This window comes from Procambarus clarkii, chromosome 55, assembly GCF_040958095.1.
Source record: "Procambarus clarkii isolate CNS0578487 chromosome 55, FALCON_Pclarkii_2.0, whole genome shotgun sequence".
Classification (NCBI taxonomy): domain Eukaryota; kingdom Metazoa; phylum Arthropoda; class Malacostraca; order Decapoda; family Cambaridae; genus Procambarus; species Procambarus clarkii.
Window position 1 is genome coordinate 34002934 of NC_091204.1, and position 15414 is coordinate 34018347.

Here is a 15414-nt window from a genome sequence, read left to right on the forward strand (position 1 = left end):
GCATAATATTGCATTTTAAGCAAGTTTTCTTGCATTTTGTTTCGTACGAAAAATCATCGAATTTAGCAATATTTTGACGTTTATCATCCCCTTTTCCTTTATGTGATTTAAACAAAATATCATCGAATTAGGCAATATTTTGCCGGTTTTCCACGTTTATGTGAATTTTCAGTTTATTGGTATTAATTCATTATATATACGATAAAAATGATGCAAACACATAATAATTATGATTAATGATTAAAATGATTAGATAATAACCTTAAATACTTCATTTTCAATCAACTATTTGTTTCTCGTTAAAATACTGAGTAAGATATTGAAAAGGGGAGAAGTTCGGTTTTTTTTGCATATATCGACGTTTCAGCCGGATTAGAGCGGTTTTACGTGTACATCTTCGCTCGGTTACGAACGAAATACGAAACCTCGCGCTATGATTTGAAGTTAAAATCCTCAAATATTGATGAATAGTGACTTTTTTCACGTTTTTCATGTAGTTTGATTCTACGAAAATATATTCATTTTTACCAATATTTCGATTCTATTTCATGTAGTATCACGATATGTGATTTGGCCTACAAATCTCAGAATTTCGCATAATATTGCATTTTAAGCAAAATTTCTTGCATTTTGTTTCGTACGAAAAATCATCGAATTTAGCAATATTTTGACGTTTATCATTCCCTTTTCCTTTATGTGATTTAAACAAAATATCATCGAATTAGGCAATATTTTGCCGGTTTTCCACGTTTATGTGAATTTTCAGTTTATTGGTATTAATTCATTATATATACGATAAAAATGATGCAAACACATAATAATTATGATTAATGATTAAAATGATTAGATAATAACCTTAAATACTTCATTTTCAATCAACTATTTGTTTCTCGTTAAAATACTGAGTAAGATATTGAAAAGGGGAGAAGTTCGGTTTTTATTGCATATATCGACGTTTCAGCCGGATTAGAGCGGTTTTACGTGTACATCTTCCCTCGGTTACGAACGAAATACGAAACCTCGCGCTATGATTTGAAGTTAAAATCCTCAAATATTGATAAATAGTGACTTTTTTCACGTTTTTCATGTAGTTTGATACTACGAAAATATATTCATTTTTACCAATATTTCGATTCTATTTCATGTAGTATCACGATATGTGATTTGGCCTTCAAATCTCAGAATTTCGCATAATATTGCATTTTAAGCAAGTTTTCTTGCATTTTGTTTCGTACGAAAAATCATCGAATTTAGCAATATTTTGACGTTTATCATCCCCTTTTCCTTTATGTGATTTAAACAAAATATCATCGAATTAGGCAATATTTTGCCGGTTTTCCACGTTAATGTGAATTTTCAGTTTATTGGTATTAATTCATTATATATACGATAAAAATGATGCAAACACATAATAATTATGATTAATGATTAAAATGATTAGATAATAACCTTAAATACCTTATTTTCAATCAACTATTTGTTTCTCGTTAAAATACTGAGTAAGATATTGAAAAGGGGAGAAGTTCGGTTTTTATTGCATATATCGACGTTTCAGCCGGATTAGAGCGGTTTTACGTGTACATCTTCCCTCGGTAATGTAAACGGAAAATCAGGAACATTTTAGGTAATTCTAATGAAAACACATTGATTTTTATCATTTGTATTGGAAACAACATTGTCATATGTTTTTTCTTGGATCTAAATAATACGAAACCTCGGGCTATGATTTGAAGTTAAAATCTTCAAATATGGTTAAATAGTGACTTTTTTCACGTTTTTCATGTACTTTGATACTACGTAAATATATTCATTTTTACCAATATTTCGATTCTATTTCTTGTAGTATCACGATATGTGATTTGGCCTTCAAATCTCAGAATTTCGCATAATATTGCATTTTAAGCAAGTTTTCTTGCATTTTGTTTCGTACGAAAAATCATCGAATTTAGCAATATTTTGACGTTTATCATATGTGTTTATCATGTGTGTTTATCATGTGTTTATCATTACCTTTTCCTTTATGTGATTTAAACAAAATATCATCGAATTAGGCAATATTTTGCCGTTTTTCCACGTTTTTGTGAATTTTCAGTCTATGGGTATTAATTCATATATATACGATAAAAATTATGCAAACACATAATTGATTAGATAATAACCTTAAATACTTCATTTTCAATCATCTATTTGTTTCTCGTTAAAATACTGAGTAAGATATTGAAAAGGGGAGAAGTTCGGTTTTTATTGCATATATCGACGTTTCAGCCGGATTAGAGCGGTTTTACGTGTACATCTTCGCTCGGTAATATAAACGGAAAATCAGGAACATTTTAGTTAATTCTAATGAAAACACATTGATTTTTATCATTTGTATTGGAAACAACATTGTCATATGTCTTTTCTTGGATCTAAATAATACGAAACCTCGCTCTGTGATTTGAAGGTAAAATACTCAAATATGGTAAAATAGTGACTTTTTCACGTTAATCATGTAGTTTGATATTACGTAAATATATTCATTTTTACCAATATTTCGATACTATTTCATGTAGTATCACGATATATGATTTGGCCTTCAAATCTCAGAATTTCGCATAATATTGCATTTTAAGCAAGTTTTCTTGCATTTTGTTTCGTACGAAAAATCATCGAATTTAGCAATATTTTGACGTTTAACATCCCCTTTTCCTTTATGTGATTTAAACAAAATATCATCGAATTAGGCAATATTTTGCCGGTTTTCCACGTTTATGTGAATTTTCAGTTTATTGGTATTAATTCATTATATATACGATAAAAATGATGCAAACACATAATAATTATGATTAATGATTAAAATGATTAGATAATAACCTTAAATACTTCATTTTCAATCAACTATTTGTTTCTCGTTAAAATACTGAGTAAGATATTGAAAAGGGGAGAAGTTCGGTTTTTATTGCATATATTGACGTTTCAGCCGGATTAGAGCGGTTTTACGTGTACATCTTCCCTCGGTTACGAACGAAATACGAAACCTCGCGCTATGATTTGAAGTTAAAATCCTCAAATATTGATAAATAGTGACTTTTTTCACGTTTTTCATGTAGTTTGATACTACGAAAATATATTCATTTTTACCAATATTTCGATTCTATTTCATGTAGTATCACGATATGTGATTTGGCCTTCAAATCTCAGAATTTCGCATAATATTGCATTTTAAGCAAGTTTTCTTGCATTTTGTTTCGTACGAAAAATCATCGAATTTAGCAATATTTTGACGTTTATCATCCCCTTTTCCTTTATGTGATTTAAACAAAATATCATCGAATTAGGCAATATTTTGCCGGTTTTCCACGTTAATGTGAATTTTCAGTTTATTGGTATTAATTCATTATATATACGATAAAAATGATGCAAACACATAATAATTATGATTAATGATTAAAATGATTAGATAATAACCTTAAATACCTTATTTTCAATCAACTATTTGTTTCTCGTTAAAATACTGAGTAAGATATTGAAAAGGGGAGAAGTTCGGTTTTTATTGCATATATCGACGTTTCAGCCGGATTAGAGCGGTTTTACGTGTACATCTTCCCTCGGTAATGTAAACGGAAAATCAGGAACATTTTAGGTAATTCTAATGAAAACACATTGATTTTTATCATTTGTATTGGAAACAACATTGTCATATGTTTTTTCTTGGATCTAAATAATACGAAACCTCGGGCTATGATTTGAAGTTAAAATCTTCAAATATGGTTAAATAGTGACTTTTTTCACGTTTTTCATGTAGTTTGATACTACGTAAATATATTCATTTTTACCAATATTTCGATTCTATTTCTTGTAGTATCACGATATGTGATTTGGCCTTCAAATCTCAGAATTTCGCATAATATTGCATTTTAAGCAAGTTTTCTTGCATTTTGTTTCGTACGAAAAATCATCGAATTTAGCAATATTTTGACGTTTATCATATGTGTTTATCATGTGTGTTTATCATGTGTTTATCATTACCTTTTCCTTTATGTGATTTAAACAAAATATCATCGAATTAGGCAATATTTTGCCGTTTTTCCACGTTTTTGTGAATTTTCAGTCTATGGGTATTAATTCATATATATACGATAAAAATTATGCAAACACATAATTGATTAGATAATAACCTTAAATACTTCATTTTCAATCATCTATTTGTTTCTCGTTAAAATACTGAGTAAGATATTGAAAAGGGGAGAAGTTCGGTTTTTATTGCATATATCGACGTTTCAGCCGGATTAGAGCGGTTTTACGTGTACATCTTCCCTCGGTTACGAACGAAATACGAAACCTCGCGCTATGATTTGAACTTAAAATCCTCAAATATTGATAAATAGTGACTTTTTTCACGTTTTTCATGTAGTTTGATTCTACGAAAATATATTCATTTTTACCAATATTTCGATTCTATTTCATGTAGTATCACGATATGTGATTTGGCCTTCAAATCTCAGAATTTCGCATAATATTGCATTTTAAGCAAGTTTTCTTGCATTTTGTTTCGTACGAAAAATCATCGAATTTAGCAATATTTTGACGTTTATCATCCCCTTTTCCTATATGTGATTTAAACAAAATATCATCGAATTAGGCAATATTTTGCCGGTTTTCCACGTTTATGTGAATTTTCAGTTTATTGGTATTAATTCATTATATATACGATAAAAATGATGCAAACACATAATAATTATGATTAATGATTAAAATGATTAGATAATAACCTTAAATACTTCATTTTCAATCAACTATTTGTTTCTCGTTAAAATACTGAGTAAAATATTGAAAAGGGGAGAAGTTCGGTTTTTATTGCATATATCGACGTTTCAGCCGGATTAGAGCGGTTTTACGTGTACATCTTCCCTCGGTAATGTAAACGGAAAATCAGGAACATTTTAGTTAATTCTAATGAAAACACATTGATTTTTATCATTTGTATTGGAAACAACATTGTCATATGTCTTTTCTTGGATCTAAATAATACGAAACCTCGCGCTATGATTTGAAGTTAAAATCCTCAAATATTGATAAATAGTGACTTTTTTCACGTTTTTCATGTAGTTTGATACTACGAAAATATATTCATTTTTACCAATATTTCGATTCTATTTCATGTAGTATCACGATATGTGATTTGGCCTTCAAATCTCAGAATTTCGCATAATATTGCATTTTAAGCAAGTTTTCTTGCATTTTGTTTCGTACGAAAAATCATCGAATTTAGCAATATTTTGACGTTTATCATCCCCTTTTCCTATATGTGATTTAAACAAAATATCATCGAATTAGGCAATATTTTGCCGGTTTTCCACGTTTATGTGAATTTTCAGTTTATTGGTATTAATTCAATATATATACGATAAAAATGATGCAAACACATAATAATTATGATTAATGATTAAAATGATTAGATAATAACCTTAAATACTTCATTTTCAATCAACTATTTGTTTCTCGTTAAAATACTGAGTAAGATATTGAAAAGGGGAGAAGTTCTGTTTTTATTGCATATATCGATGTTTCAGCCGGATTAGAGCGGTTTTACGTGTACATCTTCCCTCGGTAATATAAACGGAAAATCAGGAACATTTTAGTTAATTCTAATGAAAACACATTGATTTTTATCATTTGTATTGGAAACAACATTGTCATATGTCTTTTCTTGGATCTAAATAATACGAAACCTCGCGCTATGATTTGAAGTTAAAATCCTCAAATATGGTTAAATAGTGACTTTTTTCACGTTTTTCATGTAGTTTGATACTACGTAAATATATTCATTTTTACCAATATTTCGATTCTATTTCATGTAGTATCACGATATGTGATTTGGCCTTCAAATCTCAGAATTTCGCATAATATTGCATTTTAAACAAGTTTTCTTGCATTTTGTTTCGTACGAAAAATCATCGAATTTAGCAATATTTTGACGTTTATCATGTGTGTTTATCATGTGTGTTTATCATGTGTTTATCATTACCTTTTCCTTTATGTGATTTAAACAAAATATCATCGAATTAGGCAATATTTTGCCGTTTTTCCACGTTTTTGTGAATTTTCAGTCTATGGGTATTAATTCATATATATACGATAAAAATTATGCAAACACATAATTGATTAGATAATAACCTTAAATACTTCATTTTCAATCATCTATTTGTTTCTCGTTAAAATGCTGAGTAAGATATTGAAAAGGGGAGAAGTTCGGTTTTTATTGCATATTGCATATTTACGTTTCAGCCGGATTAGAGCGGTTTTACGTGTACATCTTCCCTCGGTAATATAAACGGAAAATCAGGAACATTTTAGTTAATTCTAATGAAAACACATTGATTTTTATCATTTGTATTGGAAACAACATTGTCATATGTCTTTTCTAGGATCTAAATAATACGAAACCTCGGTCTATGATTTGAAGTTAAAATCCTCAAATATTGATAAATAGTGACTTTTTTCACGTTTTTCATGTAGTTTGATACTACGAAAATATATTCATTTTTACCAATATTTCGATTCTATTTCATGTAGTATCACGATATGTGATTTGGCCTTCAAATCTCAGAATTTCGCATAATATTGCATTTTAAGCAAGTTTTCTTGCATTTTGTTTCGTACGAAAAATCATCGAATTTAGCAATATTTTGACGTTTATCATCCCCTTTTCCTTTATGTGATTTAAACAAAATATCATCGAATTAGGCAATATTTTGCCGGTTTTCCACGTTTATGTGAATTTTCAGTTTATTGGTATTAATTCATTATATATACGATAAAAATGATGCAAACACATAATAATTATGATTAATGATTAAAATGATTAGATAATAACCTTAAATACTTCATTTTCAATCAACTATTTGTTTCTCGTTAAAATACTGAGTAAGATATTGAAAAGGGGAGAAGTTCGTTTTTTTTTGCATATATCGACGTTTCAGCCGGATTAGAGCGGTTTTACGTGTACATCTTCGCTCGGTTACGAACGAAATACGAAACCTCGCGCTATGATTTGAAGTTAAAATCCTCAAATATTGATAAATAGTGACTTTTTTCACGTTTTTCATGTAGTTTGATTCTACGAAAATATATTCATTTTTACCAATATTTCGATTCTATTTCATGTAGTATCACGATATGTGATTTGGCCTACAAATCTCAGAATTTCGCATAATATTGCATTTTAAGCAAGTTTTCTTGCATTTTGTTTCGTACGAAAAATCATCGAATTTAGCAATATTTTGACGTTTATCATTCCCTTTTCCTTTATGTGATTTAAACAAAATATCATCGAATTAGGCAATATTTTGCCGGTTTTCCACGTTTATGTGAATTTTCAGTTTATTGGTATTAATTCATTATATATACGATAAAAATGATGCAAACACATAATAATTATGATTAATGATTAAAATGATTAGATAATAACCTTAAATACTTCATTTTCAATCAACTATTTGTTTCTCGTTAAAATACTGACTAAGATATTGAAAAAAGGAGAAGTTCGGTTTTTATTGCATATATCGACGTTTCAGCCGGATTAGAGCGGTTTTACGTGTACATCTTCCCTCGGTTACGAACGAAATACGAAACCTCGCGCTATGATTTGAAGTTAAAATCCTCAAATATTGATAAATAGTGACTTTTTTCACGTTTTTCATGTAGTTTGATACTACGAAAATATATTCATTTTTACCAATATTTCGATTCTATTTCATGTAGTATCACGATATGTGATTTGGCCTTCAAATCTCAGAATTTCGCATAATATTGCATTTTAAGCAAGTTTTCTTGCATTTTGTTTCGTACGAAAAATCATCGAATTTAGCAATATTTTGACGTTTATCATCCCCTTTTCCTTTATGTGATTTAAACAAAATATCATCGAATTAGGCAATATTTTGCCGGTTTTCCACGTTAATGTGAATTTTCAGTTTATTGGTATTATTTCATTATATATACGATAAAAATGATGCAAACACATAATAATTATGATTAATGATTAAAATGATTAGATAATAACCTTAAATACCTTATTTTCAATCAACTATTTGTTTCTCGTTAAAATACTGAGTAAGATATTGAAAAGGGGAGAAGTTCGGTTTTTATTGCATATATCGACGTTTCAGCCGGATTAGAGCGGTTTTACGTGTACATCTTCCCTCGGTAATGTAAACGGAAAATCAGGAACATTTTAGGTAATTCTAATGAAAACACATTGATTTTTATCATTTGTATTGGAAACAACATTGTCATATGTTTTTTCTTGGATCTAAATAATACGAAACCTCGGGCTATGATTTGAAGTTAAAATCTTCATATATGGTTAAATAGTGACTTTTTTCACGTTTTTCATGTAGTTTGATACTACGTAAATATATTCATTTTTACAAATATTTCGATTCTATTTCTTGTAGTATCACGATATGTGATTTGGCCTTCAAATCTCAGAATTTCGCATAATATTGCATTTTAAGCAAGTTTTCTTGCATTTTGTTTCGTACGAAAAATCATCGAATTTAGCAATATTTTGACGTTTATCATATGTGTTTATCATGTGTGTTTATCATGTGTTTATCATTACCTTTTCCTTTATGTGATTTAAACAAAATATCATCGAATTAGGCAATATTTTGCCGTTTTTCCACGTTTTTGTGAATTTTCAGTCTATGGGTATTAATTCATATATATACGATAAAAATTATCATGTGTGTTTACGATATGTGATATCGTAATATCACATAATAATTATGATTAATGATTAAAATGATTAGATAATAACCTTAAATACTTCATTTTCAATCAACTATTTGTTTCTCGTTAAAATACTGAGTAAGATATTGAAATGGGGAGAAGTTCGGTTTTTATTGCATATATCGACATTTCAGCCAGATTAGAGCGGTTTTACGTGTACATCTTCCCTCGGTAATATAAACGGAAAATCAGGATCATTTTAGTTAATTCTAATGAAAACACATTGATTTTTGATTTGCCTTCAAATCTCAGAATTTCGCATAATATTGCATTTTAAGCAAGTTTTCTTGCATTTTGTTTCGTACGAAAAATCATCGAATTTAGCAATATTTTGACGTTTATGATCCCCTTTTCCTTTATTTGATTTAAACAAAATATCATCGAATTACGCAATATTTTGCCGTTTTTCCACGTTTTTGTGAATTTTCAGTCTATAGGTATTAATTCATTATATATACGATAAAAATTATGCAAACACATAATTGATTAGATAATAACCTTAAATACTTCATTTTCAATCATCTATTTGTTTCTCGTTAAAATACTGAGTAATATATTGAAAAGGGGAGAAGTTCGGTTTTTATTGCATATATCGACGTTTCAGCCGGATTAGAGCGGTTTTACGTGTACATCTTCCCTCGGTAATATAAACGGAAAATCTGGAACATTTTAGTTAATTCTAATGAAAACACATTGATTTTTATCATTTGTATTGGAAACAGCATTGTCATATGTCTTTTCTTGGATCTAAATAATACGAAACCTCTCTCTATGATTTGAAGTTAAAATCCTCAAATATGGTTAAATAGTGACTTTTTTCACGTTTTTCATGAAGTTTGATATTACGTAAATATATTCATTTTTACCAATATTTCGATTCTATTTCATGTAGTATCACGATATGTGATTTGGCCTTCAAATCTCAGAATTTCGCATAATATTGCAATTTAAGCAAGTTTTCTTGCATTTTGTTTCGTACGAAAAATCATCGAATTTAGCAATATTTTGACGTTTATCATCCCCTTTTCCTTTATGTGATTTAAACAAAATATCATCGAATTAGGCAATATTTTGCCGTTTTTCCACGTTTATGTGAATTTACAGTTTATTGGTATTAATTCATTATATACACGATAAAAATTATGCAAACACATAATAATTATGATTAATGATTAAAATGATTAGATAATAACCTTAAATACTTCATTTTCATTCAACTATTTGTTTCTCGTTAAAATACTGAGTAAGATATTGAAAAGGGGAGAAGTTCGGTTTTTATTGCATATATCGACGTTTCAGCCAGATTAGAGCGGTTTTACGTGTACATCTTCCCTCGGTAATATAAACGGAAAATCAGGATCATTTTAGTTAATTCTAATGAAAACACATTGATTTTTATCATTTGTATTGGAAACAACATTGTCATGTGTCTTTTCTTGGATCTAAATAATACGAAAGCTCGCTCTATGATTTGAAGTTAAAATCCTCAAATATGGTTAAATAGTGACTTTTTTCACGTTTTTCATGTAGTTTGATACTACGTAAATATATTCATTTTTAATAATATTTCGATTCTATTTCATGTATTATCACGATATGTGATTTGGCCTACAAATCTCAGAATTTCGCATAATATTGCATTTTAAGCAAGTTTTCTTGCATTTTGTTTCGTACGAAAAATCGTCGAATTTAGCAATATTTTGACGTTTATCATCCCCTTTTCCTTTATGTAATTTAAACAAAATATCATCGAATTAGGCAATATTTTGCCGTTTTTCCACGTTTATGTGAATTTTCAGTTCATTGGTATTAATTCATTATATACACGATAAAAATTATGCAAACACATAATAATTATGATTAATGATTAAAATGATTAGATAATAACCTTAAATACTTCATTTGCAATCAACTATTTGTTTCTCGTTAAAATACTGAGTAAGATATTGAAAAGGGGAGAAGTTCGGTTTTTATTGCATATATCGACGTTTCAGCCAGATTAGAGCGGTTTTACGTGTACATCTTCCCTCGGTAATATAAACGGAAAATCAGGATCATTTTAGTTAATTCTAATGAAAACACATTGATTTTTATCATTTGTATTGAAAACAACATTGTCATGTGTCTTTTCTTGGATCTAAATAATACGAAAGCTCGCTCTATGATTTGAAGTTAAAATCCTCAAATATGGTTAAATAGTGACTTTTTTCACGTTTTTCATGTAGTTTGATACTACGTAAATATATTCATTTTTAATAATATTTCGATTCTATTTCATGTATTATCACGATATGTGATTTGGCCTACAAATCTCAGAATTTCGCATAATATTCCATTTTAAGCAAGTTTTCTTGCATTTTGTTTCGTACGAAAAATCATCGAATTTAGTAATATTTTGACGTTTATCATCCCCTTTTCCTTTATGTGATTTAAACAAAGTATCATCGAATTAGGCAATATTTTGCCGTTTTTCCACGTTTATGTGAATTTTCAGTTTATTGGTATTAATTCATTATATATACGATAAAAATTATGCAAACACATAATAATTATGATTAATGATTAAAATGATTAGATAATAACCTTAAATACTTCCTTTTCAATCAACTATTTGTTTCTCGTTAAAATACTAAGATATTGAAAAGGGGAGAAGTTCGGTTTTTATTGCATATATCGACGTTTCAGCCGGATTAGAGCGGTTTTACGTGTACATCTTCCCTCGGTAATATAAACGGAAAATCTGGAACATTTTAGTTAATTCTAATGAAAACACATTGATTTTTATCATTTGTATTTGGAAACAGCATTGTCATATGTCTTTTCTTGGATCTAAATAATACGAAACCTCTCTCTATGATTTGAAGTTAAAATCCTCAAATATGGTTAAATAGTGACTTTTTTCACGTTTTTCATGTAGTTTGATACTACGTAAATATATTCATTTTTACCAATATTTCGATTTTATTTCATGTAGTATCACGATATGTGATTTGTCCTTCAAATCTCAGAATTTCGCATAATATTGCATTTTAAGCAAGTTTTCTTGCATTTTGTTTCGCACGAAAAATCATCGAATTTAGCAATATTTTGACGTTTATCATCCCCTTTTCCTTTATGTGATTTAAACAAAATATCATCGAATTACGCAATATTTTGCCGTTTTTCCACGTTTTTGTGAATTTTCTGTCTATAGGTATTAATTCATTATTTATACGATAAAAATGATGCAAACACATAATTGATTAGATAGTAACCTTAAATACTTCATTTTCAATCAACTATTTGTTTCTCGTTAAAATACTGAGTAAGGTATTGAAAAGGGGAGAAGTTCTGTTTTTATTGCATATATTGACGTTTCAGCCGGATTAGAGCGGTTTTACGTGTACATCTTCCCTCGGTAATATAAACGGAAAATCTGGAACATTTTAGTTAATTGTAATGAAAACACATTGATTTTTATCATCTGTATTGGAAACAACATTGTCATATGTCTTTTCTTGGATCTAAAAAATACGAAAGCTCGCTCTATGATTTGAAGTTAAAATCCTCAAATATGGCTAAATAGTGACTTTTTTCACGTTTTTCATGTAGTTTGATACTACGTAAATATATTCATTTTTACCAATATTTCGATTCTATTTCATGTAGTATCACGATATGTGATTTGGCCTACAAATCTCAGAATTTCGCATAAAATTGCATTTTAAGCAAGTTTTCTTGCATTTTGTTTCGTACGAAAAATCATCGAATTAAGCAATATTTTGACGTTTATCATCCCCTTTTCCTTTATGTGATTTAAACAAAATATCATCGAATTAGGCAATATTTTGCCGTTTTTCCACGTTTATGTGAATTTTCAGTTTATTGGTATTAATTCATTATATACACGATAAAAATTATGCAAACACATAATAATTATGATTAATGATTAAAATGATTAGATAATAACCTTAAATACTTCATTTTCAATCAACTATTTGTTTCTCGTTAAAATACTGAGTAAGATATTGAAAAGGGGAGAAGTTCGGTTTTTATTGCATATATCGACGTTTCAGCCAGATTAGAGCGGTTTTACGTGTACATCTTCCCTCGGTAATATAAACGGAAAATCAGGATCATTTTAGTTAATTCTAATGAAAACACATTGATTTTTATCATTTGTATTGGAAACAACATTGTCATGTGTCTTTTCTTGGATCTAAATAATACGAAAGCTCGCTCTATGATTTGAAGTTAAAATCCTCAAATATGGTTAAATAGTGACTTTTTTCACGTTTTTCATGTAGTTTGATACTACGTAAATATATTCATTTTTAATAATATTTCGATTCTATTTCATGTATTATCACGATATGTGATTTGGCCTACAAATCTCAGAATTTCTTGCATTTTGTTTCGTACGAAAAATCATCGAATTTAGCAATATTTTGACGTTTATCATCCCCTTTTCCTTTATGTGATTTAAACAAAATATCATCGAATTAGGCAATATTTTGCCGTTTTTCCACGTTTATGTGAATTTTCAGTTTATTGGTATTAATTCATTATATATACGATAAAAATGATGCAAACACATAATAATTATGGTTAATGATTAAAATGATTAGATAATAACCTTAAATACTTAATTTTCAATCAACTATTTGTTTCTCGTTAAAATACTGAGTAAGATATTGAAAAGGGGAGAAGTTCGGTTATTATTACATATATCGACGTTTCAGCCGGATTAGAGCGGTTTTACGTGTACATCTTCCCTCGGTAATATAAACGGAAAATCTGGAACATTTTAGTTAATTCTAATGAAAACACATTGATTTTTATCATTTGTATTGGAAACAGCATTGTCATATGTCTTTTCTTGGATCTAAATAATACGAAACCTCTCTCTATGATTTGAAGTTAAAATCCTCAAATATGGTTAAATAGTGACTTTTTTCACGTTTTTCATGTAGTTTGATACTACGTAAATATATTCATTTTTACCAATATTTTAATTCTATTTCATGTACTATCACGATATGTGATTTGGCCTTCAAATCTCAGAATTTCGCATAATATTGCATTCTAAGCAAGTTTTCTTGCATTTTGTTTCATACGAAAAATCATCGAATTTAGCAATATTTTGACTTTCATCATCCCCTTTTCCTTTATTTGATTTAAACAAAATATCATCGAATTACGCAATATTTTGCCGTTTTTCCACGTTTTTGTGAATTTTCTGTCTATAGGTATTAATTCATTATTTATACGATAAAAATGATGCAAACACATAATTGATTAGATAATAACCTTAAATACTTCACTTTCAATCAACTATTTGTTTCTCGTTAAAATACTGAGTAGGATATTGAAAAGGGGAGAAGTTCTGTTTTTATTGCATATATTGACGTTTCAGCCGGATTAGAGCGGTTTTACGTGTACATCTTCCCTCGGTAATATAAACGGAAAATCAAGAACATTTTAGTTAATTCTAATGAAAACACATTGTTTTTTATCATTTGTATTGGAAACAACATTGTCATATGTCTTTTCTTGGATCTAAATAATACGAAACCTCGCTCTATGATTTGAAGTTAAAATCCTCAAATATGGTTAAATACTGACTTTTTTCACGTTTTTCATGTAGTTTGATACTACGTAAATATATTCATTTTTACCAATATTTCGATTTTATTTCATGTAGTATCACGATATGTGATTTGGCCTTCAAATCTCAGAATTTCGCATAATATTGCATTTAAGCAAGTTTTCTTGCATTTTGTTTCGTACGAAAAATCATCGAATTTAGCAATATTTTGACGTTTATCATCCCCTTTTCCTTTATGTGATTTAAACAAAATATCATCGAATTAGGCAATATTTTGCCGTTTTTCCACGTTTATGTGAATTTTCAGTTTATTGGTATTAATTCATTATATATACGATAAAAATGATGCAAACACATAATAATTATGATTAATGATTAAAATGATTAGATAATAACCTTAAATACTTAATTTTCAATCAACTATTTGTTTCTCGTTAAAATACTGAGTAAGATATTGAAAAGGGGAGAAGTTCGGTTTTTATTGCATATATCGACGTTTCAGCCGGATTAGAGCGGTTTTACGTATACATCTTCCCTCGGTAATATAAACGGAAAATCTGGAACATTTTAGTTAATTCTAATGAAAACACATTGATTTTTATCATTTGTATTGGAAACAGCATTGTCATATGTCTTTTCTTGGATCTAAATAATACGAAACCTCTCTCTATGATTTGAAGTTAAAATCCTCAAATATGATTAAATAGTGACTTTTTTCACGTTTTTCATGTAGTTTGATACTACGAAAATATATTCATTTTTACCACTATTTCGATTCTATTTCATGTAGTATCACGATATGTGATTTGGCCTTCAAATCTCAGAATTTCGCATAATATTGCAATTTTAGCAAGTTTTCTTGCTTCGAACGAAAAATCATCGAATTTAGCAATATTTTGACGTTTATCATCCCCTTTTCCTTTATGTGATTTAAACAAAATATCATCGAATTAGGCAATATTTTGCCGTTTTTCCACGTTTTTGTGAATTTTCAGTCTATAGGTATATATTCATATATATACGATAAAAATTATGCAAACACATAATTGATT